Raw genomic sequence first — 7,922 nt, 5'->3', positions numbered from 1 at the left:
AGTCCCACTACGTCGGACCCGGACTACCCTAGCGCCTCAACGATGTGACGTAAGCCAGCGACCCGGATCCCCGGTCGCTCGGCGCGCGCGTCTCACTCACTCGATCCGGCCGCAAATCAACGCACATGCAAGCCCGCCGTAATAAACTCTCGCTCCGACGCGCCTACCTTTGTACAGTGGTTGTGTGAACAATAAATTAGGATTTTCTCAATTGCATCCGTTTATTACATTTCACCACCACACTAGCATGATGCTAGCATGTTCATGAATGGGGAGTCAAAAATAAGCTGAGGTTTGCACCACACAAAACAGTGTGGATTGCATGTAAATGTGATGAATAAATCTGCTGCACCATAGTGACGAACATACGACATGGCATCTTAAGCATATTCGTGCATGTGTCGAGGACTTCCGATGTATGTTGCTGGAAAAATAGTCATCCGGCCAACATTCTGTGCATTTCCATCAGTATTAATCGCATCTCGAAGGTGAATATACTCTTCAGATCGGAGTTTGGTCTGATTCAACCTGATGAATGTTAATCTCTCCGTTTCAATTTTAACATACATTTTAACAACATATTTGTGATATAGTCGCTGACATTTCAATATGAGATTGTCTTCATTTTCCCGAATCATTAGGCGGTATGAATAGTAGTTCATTGAATTGACTTTTTTGTTGATTTCAGAACCTGTAAATAGATTTTGTTTTAATAACATTGAAATATGAAATTAAAATACATAATAAAGTGACTGAGATATTATTTCCATACCCAAAATAATATTTTAATTACCTGTAATGGGATTTATCATTTTTACTGAGAGATCATAGCCATCTTTACCTTGCCAAAATGTAATGGGATATTGTTGTGCATCATATGAGCGATGTGTTTCCTTTATACATTGTAATTGATCATTCCTACAATGTAAAACAATATCACGGGATTCCAAGTTTTCTCCAACTATAACGATAGCAACTTCATCGATAGTTGGTGCATTTAAATGTCTTGCATGTTGACCCGCAGGTGTTTTATCATCTTTTGTGACAATTTTGTGATTATCAGATGGCATCGGATCCAATGCAGTTTTAAACAATATAATCAATTGATTGTGTTCATGAAATAAAGTTTGTAATTGTTCTACAATAGACTTCTTTACTAAATTGTTGAACGCAGATTAATTTCTTGTGGTGAATTGGCCATAAAAAAATTTGCAGGAATTTGTAGTCGCTATCTGACACTGGTAGTAGTGAACCTGCTCTGTGATATATTTGGCCTTGTATGTGTAAATAAAAAAAATATTATGTTTGTACCAAACACCATAAAATAAATAAGCAATGTGGGGTATAATTATATATATTAAACTTAAATAATATTTGTTCCTAAAAATGATATCTGTCTCCTAATCACTAAACAATATTTCATATCCTTAGATACCTCAATATGTAATATTTAGTTGTAACTAATATCTATCATCAAATAATTATATTGGGTTTCAAAATAATGAAAGTGTCACTAAAACTGAAACGCCAAATAATATGAAGACTAAGTGATGAGACATCTTAACTTGTTTGACAGAAAATATTGTTCACTAAAATAATTATGATCAACTGCTATAATACGTACCCTCGGCCTGAGGGTGGGTAGAGCCAAATTCTCTACTCGTCACTTGGGTAATACCTGTCCGGCGCGTCCACGTCGCGGGGGTGGGCACCACTGACTCCAGTAGGCCGGAGTGAAATTGGTGGCCGAGTTCGGATAGGGACCTAGTGCCGCGGGATATAGCGCGGCCCCTTCCCCACGGTTACGGGTGAAGACCTTAACGGCTGCAAAGGCGGAGATGGAGTCCATTGGTACGGTAGAGCAGGAGGAAGAGGCAAATACCCCAGTCGCAAGCTGCCCTCACATATTGGGGTCACAGGTTGCTCTGGAGCTACGCTGCCAGGTGGGGTGGTGTAGTAGGGTTGGTGATGAAGACCGCGGTCGGCAGAAGCACCCATAGCTCTCCAAGAGAGTTACTACCTTAGCGTCAGGCGACAGCCGGCTGTAAAAACCCAATTGCCAAAACAAATTCTCCTTATCATGAAAGTTACAAGAAATAATAGACGAGATCATACTAGGGCGTACCCCACAAGCGACGCAAATACTTTAGAGGCGAATAAAAGGGCGACAAAAGAAGACAACACTAGGGCGTCCCCCGCAAGCGACGTAATTGACACTCTGAGATTCGCTACGTGGAACTTAGGTTCCCTTAACGGTCGCACCAGCGAACTAAGTGAAGTCCTTAAACGAAGATACATTGATGCGTGTTGCTTACAGGAAACCAAGTGGAAGGGTTCCAAGTCTCGTGATATTGGACTAGGATTTAAACTAATATATAATGGAACATTAACACACCGAAATGGTGTGGCCGTAGCTCTAAACTCTTGTCTGAAAGATAGAATCATTAGCATAAATAGGAAGTCTGACCGGCTCCTGGCCATAAAACTAGCGCTTGACAATCAGCCACCACTAAACATCATATCAGCATACGCTCCTCAAGTTGGATGCTCTAAGGAGGAAAAACAAGATTTCTATAGGAGTTAATGAATTAAAACTAATCGGCGGTGATCTTAATGGGCACGTTGGCCATAAAACTCCAAATGGCAGTGAACACCGTGGCGGTTTTGGCTATGGCAAGCTAAATCAAGAAGGACATAGTATTTTAGATTTTTCAAGTAGACACAATTTAATGATCATTAACACATGCTTTGAGAAAAAGGAAGAGCACCTTATAACTTACAAAAGTGGAGGTAAGAAGACGCAGGTTGATTACATACTGGGAGAGAAAAGCTTAATATCTAGATTCAAGGACTGTAAGGTTATCCCAGGGGAAGCATTAACAAGTCAACATCGAATACTTGTTACGAAGTTCAAATTGCGGAAACCACTGAGAAAAGTCAAAGATATAAAGTGTTAGCGTCTTATTAAAAGATGTTTGTAACACTTTATCAATTTATTTAACACACGAACAAATTTTTATTAGCGCTTGAGGGCGAGCAAAAAGGACGTGCATTCGTCGTGGGACTCTGGGACGCACTGTGCTCCGCGACCGAGTGAAAGCGGGCAATAGAACAAAGGCGCAAAAGAAACAAAAAAAAACAAAAGGTCTGCGCTCGCGTCACCGGTGCGTGCATGTGCCCGCTGCACTAATTCGGCACACTAAGTTCGCCCGTCGGCTACGCTCGCCCACAAAATCTTACACCTATTATTCATTCAGACATCACATCAGTGTATATACGACTCCCACAGATAAAACACCAAAAATCAAATGGGCTAAACTGAACGGACCAGAAGGAAGCCGCTTATTAGAAAGTATTACAAACCATTTAAAATCTAACTTGGACAACGAGTACCAAAACGTAAATGAAATGTGGTCCAAATTCGAAGATCTAACGGTCCCGGCAGCAAAAACTGTACTAGGAGAGTCAAAAGGCATAATTCCAAATAAAGACCCTAGTTGGTGGAACGATACCGTGAAAGCAGCAGTGCGGAACAAAAAAGAGCATTTCAAGGCTTGGCAAGATTCGGAAAGCGACGAGGACCTAAAGGCATATAAAATAACCAAAGCCCACACCAAAATTATCGTTGCCCAAGAAAGACAGAAAGCTAGAGATAATTTCTATAGACAGTTAGAGGAAAACACAGACGATAATGATATATACAAAATTGCTAAGCAGCGCCAGCGCAGTACACTGGACATAAACATAAATAAATATATCAGAGATGTTAATGGTAAACTCTTGACCTCAAATAATGACATCAACAAAAGATGGAAAGATTACTACGTCGAATTATCCAACGAAGAATTTCCAAGCGAAAAATTCCCCTTCATACGTGTGACCTCAGGGCCCATCGAAGCCATAACAGAATCCGAAGTTAAAGTAGCGATACTCGAGATGAAGAACAAGAAGGCTACAGGGCCAGATCAGATACCTGCGGAGATATGGAAGCGTGGAGGAATGGTAGCTATAAGGTGGCTTACGAAACTCCTAAATCTTGTCCTCACGTCCGGTACAATGCCAGACTCCTGGCGAAAGAGCTACTTAATACCATTTTACAAGCATAAAGGAGACGTTTTGCTTTGTGGAAATTACAGGGGGATAAAATTAACATCACACACTTTTAAACTCTTCGAAAGAATTATTAATAATAGACTGCGGCTGCTTACAACCGTCACGGAAAACCAATTCGGCTTCACTGCTGGTAAATCAACGTCGGACGCAATTCAAGCCATGAGAATTATTATGGAGAAACATAGATGCAATAAAGAAGATTTACATATTGTCTTCATTGACCTGGAAAAAGCTTTCGATAGAGTGGCAAGACAACTTGTATGGCAAGCTCTCAGGTCTCAAGGCCTCCCCGAAAAGTATGTCTCCATAGTAAAAGACATGTACTACAACTGCGCGACCCAGGTGAGAAGCCCGGCAGGACTCGGTGACCTGTTCGAAGTAACAGTTGGCGTTCATCAGGGATCCGCACTTAGCCCATTATTATTTAACTGCGTCATGCATTACCTCACAAAGGATATACAGAATGCCTTACCATGGTGCCTTCTATATGCAGATGATATTGTTCATGCAAACAAATCAGCAGATGATTTTCAGAGAGACCTGAACCTATGGATTAGAGAACTAGAATCCAACGGCCTCCGCATAAGTAGATCCAAAACGAAACACATGCACTGTGCATTTGCACCAACACCAACACAAGGCCATAGCAATCTGAACATCAGTGGCATTCCAATACCATCCGTCACTAAGTTCAAGTACCTAGGGTCGACCTTAAGTACCGATGCAGACTCAACCGCTGATGTCAAGAACAGGGTACAAACTGCATGGATGAAGTGGAGGGAAGTGTCAGGCGTTCTATGTGATAACCGTATGCCCATTAAGACCAAGGGTAAAGTCTACAAAGCAGTTGTCAGACCAGCTATGCTCTACGGCTCTGAATGCTGGACTGTAAGTCAGAGACACGAGCAAACACTTCATGTCAATGAGATGAAGAGGCTTAGATGGTCGGGTGGCGTCACTAGAATGGACAAAATACGGAACGAATATATCAGAGGTTCGTTTAAGGTAGCTCCGATCCCCAGCAAATTACAGGAAAAAAGATCACGATGGTATGGCCACATTCAACGAAAACCAGATGACCACGTAGTAAAAACTGCCTTAAGCCTCCCAGAATTCCCAAGAGGGAGAGGGCGTCCAAAAGCTACGTGGTGGTCTAATATCAGAAAGGAACTGGAAACCCTTCAACTTGATGCAGGGACAACCCAGGATAGAGTGGCCTGGCGCAAATTGATAAGGAGACCCGACCCCAAATAAAGGGAAAAGGGAAGGAAGAAGAAGAACTGCTATAATAAATACCTTAAAAGTTGACATAAAATTTTCTCGAACTACATTTGTTGCCCCAAATGAAGTCATTTGAAAGCAATTGTAATATTGTTGGATATTTGTCAAAAAGTGTATGGAATCTGGTCCTATTTCCGAAACTAATGAGTACAATGGCTCTGGTGGTGGATGCAACGGTATCGATTTCACTTTATCATTTGCGCAACACAATCCATTGGCTTCGTTTTTGTATTTCAATGCCTTACAATGTGAGCAAACCGAGTTCATAGAACCAATAACAACACATTGGTAGTTACTGTAGTCAACTGACACATCGTAACTAAATACAGCTCGATTCAAACTTGCGCGATTATTAGTTGAATGTCGCGTTCGCGCTTCACGCGTTTGTGATAACCGAATTTTTTCACGTTCATTTCGGTCGTTACGTTCTTGTGCACTAAGATAAGATAGGTAATTAGCTTGGTTTGTAGCATTTCGGGTTTTTCTACCTAAATTTCTTCGTCTTATAGGAGGCATATCAATAATATCATTGGTAACTAAACACTGCACAAAACACGAAAACAAACTCAGTGGTTAACAGAAAATCCAGGATAAACTACAATTGACATTGACAATTTTATATGACTTGGAGTCAAATCCATCAAGCCGTACCCACAATGTTTTATGTACGTAAAATAGGGATATTAATTAATTAAATTAAAACAAAACAAAAGTAATATTATCGCGAAGCTTAAATTAAAACAAAAGAAATATTATCGCGAAGCCAACCAAATTGAAAATCAGTACTATCATTAGTACTGATATTCAATTTGTGTACATTTTGTGACTATTCAATTTGGTCGGGTCCGCGACATCACTTTTGTTGAGTTTCAGAACGCGGCATTAAATCCTCCAACGATGTATTCTGTGTTCCAACGATCCATCCATCATTCGTTCAACGATCCAACGATGTATTCTGTGTATCAAATCAAGAGTATTTAAAACACTAACAGAATCGATTTTTAAAATTCTTTGTACCGTATGATTAAGAAGATTTTGAAGTCCAACATTTGACTTAGTAGCCGTTACAGATACCCCGTTAGGATAACATTCAAATTTTGCTGTCAATATTTTTCTGTAAGCCGGAAGTATTTTGCACTTATTCTCGTCAAGTGTATTTTTCATTAATTGATAATTATCTCTGGATATATTTAAATCTATGAAAATGCTAAGGCCTCGTCCGTTGAAAAATTTTTTAAAGTGTAGTAGTCTCTGACGTGGAGGCTTCTGGATTGTCAAATTCGATGAGATACTCAGAATTTAACCATTCTTCGTTATTAGTCATAAATCGATCCCTAGTTCTTGCTACATTTTTCCATTTAGATTTGAATTTGAGCAACAAAGATTTTTGAATATTAGCTTTGGCACAAGTAAATTGCGTTTCGGTTAGGTTAAAATTGTCGTTTAAATAAGACTCTGCTGTAGAAATATGTTTTCCATGTTCAATGAAAGCGATACACAGGTCTTTAATTTTGATCTTTAGTATAGACATAACAATTGACTTTAAATTCAATTGCACGAAGAAAACTGTCACAATATAGCTAAGTATATTTAGTGTACACTTCAAGGGCACTAATATTGAAACAATCATTTTACAGCTATTTATACGAATTTTAAAGTCACACGGCATTATTTATTGTAACGTGTGCAATTTTGTCCCCGATCTGATATATAAATGAATAGAAATGAGGTAAATGTGGTAAAAGTGATAAAAATTGATAATATATTTTAACTATTACAATTGTGGTTAAGTATGTCTCTACTGGTTATGTAACCGGAAAAATATTATCGTGGTTTTATTATATAATGAGTATGACCTATAGTGCAAGTACATACCTATATATATACATAAAATGTACATAAAATATTATATACTCTTATGCCTATATTTATACTTTGAAAACCATTGTTACATAATAATAAGCATATAAACAAAATATAAAACTGTAGGCAGCTTGATTAATTAAGTAATTTTTAGTCTCCGTCGCGCTCTCTTTGAAAGTGAATTACAAAAAATGGGGCAAATATAGGCAAGATTTTATTGCCGATTCTGAAAGTAGATAGTTTAGCAAATAGAAAAATCATAATTTCTAATCAGCGGCAATCAGCGCAAGTAACTACTAAAACTTTAACGACAATTTTTATTTTTTTCGGTTGCAGTGTATTTTATTTCTCCATTTTTTTTATATTTATTATTGATATTTTATACACCAAATAGTTTCTTATGCATATAAAAATATAATATTGTAAATATTTTACGTAAAAGATATGTTAACGATGGTTTGAAGCTGTCCTAGATTTTTTCAAAAAATATCTGTTTGAAAATTCCGCAACTTTGAAGTTTCATTATTAATAAATAAAAATAATTACAGAAAAATACCTTGTAAATAAAAAAAAACTACATAGTTTTACCTCTGTATACCATAGATTATATATATCGTACGACATATCAGACGAAAATGAATTATGAGATGATATTAACCTCGATG

This window comes from Battus philenor, unplaced genomic scaffold (assembly GCF_028537555.1).
Source record: "Battus philenor isolate CCGP_79_NKW_IND1 unplaced genomic scaffold, ilBatPhil1.0.hap1 SCAF_33, whole genome shotgun sequence".
Taxonomy (NCBI): domain Eukaryota; kingdom Metazoa; phylum Arthropoda; class Insecta; order Lepidoptera; family Papilionidae; genus Battus; species Battus philenor.
This window is presented reverse-complemented; position numbering follows the sequence as displayed.